Raw genomic sequence first — 2,388 nt, forward strand, 5'->3', positions numbered from 1 at the left:
AAATGAGCAATGACTTCTTTGAGCTAAGAATTTCATCAGCACATTTGACTGCTAAGGATCAAGCACTGCCACCCATACTTGAGGTTTGGTTCTGAAGGTCTAGGCAGGTAGAGGTGTTCACTATATTCTCATTATATATGCAGACCTCTCTGCAAATAATCAATTATTATGTGGTGATTTAAAATATAGGATCCAAGCATAGAAAGGTTTATTATGTACATACTCTATATAAAATACTGTGCTAGACTCGGATTGGATAATTGAAAAAGGTTATTATCTCTGCGCTCAAGGACCTGAAAATTAGAGAGGCAGATGAACATTTATACAGATAGCTATAATAAAAAGAAGCCAAGTGTATTAAACAAGGACATGTATCTATATCTATATCATCCATATCTATATCTATTTAATGTATAACTATATAATGTATGTATAACATATATACCATTATACACACACATACACGTGTGTGTGTGTGTGTGTACATAATGGTTTTATAGAAGTGAACAGATAAACTTAGATCTCCTTAATGCCTTTGTCAAGCTTATATTTCACTGGGGAAAAAATGGAGAGACACAAATCAAAATATGGAAAATACAAATATGATATAAAGAACCTTAAATTGACCTTGATGGGCACACACGTTTGTATGGATGTGCACAATGTGTATGCATGTGTGCGTGTATGTGTGTGTGCGTGTTATGGCATGTTAAGAGTATCTCAATATCAGGGCTGGCCGAGTGGCTCAGTCGGTTAAGAGCTCTCTCAAGAGTGCGAGTTCTGAGCAACAGCAGTTCGATGCCCAGCCTGAGCTGAGCAGCCGCTGAGCTTCCAACAGGTGGCAGGATGGCTCAGCTAAAAAAAAAAAAAAGAGTATCTCAATATTAATCTCTGTGGAAAAGTTGAGGCAAAATACAATAAGCTGTTACTTGTATTAAAAGGTGGTAGAATCCTTTAGCAGCTTTATAAATATATGGCCGCTGTTTCCCCTTGATGATGGGAAGAAGAAGCTATGCTGTTTTACATTTTATTCTCCTGCCCCAACTGATTATCATGACAGCGTAATAGCTGTGAGCTGAAATGATGTTATGGCAGCCTGCTTGGTATCTAGCCTGCTCCTCTACAAGTACTGAATGGCTAGGTAGCTATTTCTAGGAGAAGGGAGGTATTATAGGAACACCATTCTCTCGTGTAATCACTGGGTCCTAGGGTTAGGTTAGCGATGAATAAACACACACACACACAGAGTACTTAAAATTGTGTGTAGATAACAGAAACATCACCATAAAAATAATTAAGCAATAGCAAACTGCTTCTCATGGCAGCTATTGAGCAGTTATATTACCATGCAAGTTTAACAGGTAAGAAAGCTGAGACCAATGTGAGTATGCATGTCTTGCCTTGGGTTACATAAAAAAATGAATAAATAAAGCTTATCTTTGCCCTGATTCTATGCCGTATTCCCGTCACTCACTCTTGGACTAACTCCAAAATTCCTTTCTTTTACATGAATATTTAATATCCTTCTCACAGATCCTCCCGATATAATCTGTTGACAATATTTGGCTGTTTCACTATCCATGGCAAGAGGTATTTTTATTAACAAAAAGTCAAACGAGAGTTTGCAAGATGTATGCTAAACACATCTTACTTCTTAATAAATGGACTAAGATAATTATACTGAAGCGTTTTCCTCACAGTATTAAGTTTGTTAGTAAAGCAGAGTCAGTAAAACTGCACATCGTCCCAGCACGACCTGCATTGAGAAGCAAGCAAACTAATTCTGCTTGAGTGTCATTAGCAACAGTGTTGTTTGGAGTCGGGCCCAGCTCCTTTTTTGGACAAGGAGAAATCATCTGTATGCGAACAGCGTTTTACCTCCGTGCTGGATGCCTTCTGAGATGGGACCTTGAGATGTGAATACCTGAAATCCTTGCTCTTTTTACAGTAAGAAGTGAACTCCTGTGCCACAGGATCTCATTGTCCTTCAGATATAGATGCATTTTAATTTATCATATCTCAGTAACCTGATGTTGGCTTCAGCTCTGAAATGCAAATCTCATTCCCCATGCCCCTGTTGCCTCCTCGGAGGTGACTTAAAAGAACAGAAGACAATACTTCTGAAGCTCTCAGCTTTCAAGTGATCTGAAAGGTGAGGGTTTTTGTAATGTATGCTTTCAATTCTGTTGCCATAGACCACTCTGACTTTCACGAGACACATATAGGCCAGAGTACATTAAATTTGATTAAAACTGTGGATTTTGTTTACACGTAGGAGAGAATTTTGAGCTCACTTAAACAGATGCCTTCACAACCCTGATACCAATCAGTGGAAAGTGCAGGGTGTGCTGCAAAAATCAATATACCATTTGCTTTGGACATTTCAAA

This window comes from Hipposideros armiger, unplaced genomic scaffold (genome assembly GCF_001890085.2).
Source record: "Hipposideros armiger isolate ML-2016 unplaced genomic scaffold, ASM189008v1 scaffold_379, whole genome shotgun sequence".
NCBI classification, from domain to species: domain Eukaryota; kingdom Metazoa; phylum Chordata; class Mammalia; order Chiroptera; family Hipposideridae; genus Hipposideros; species Hipposideros armiger.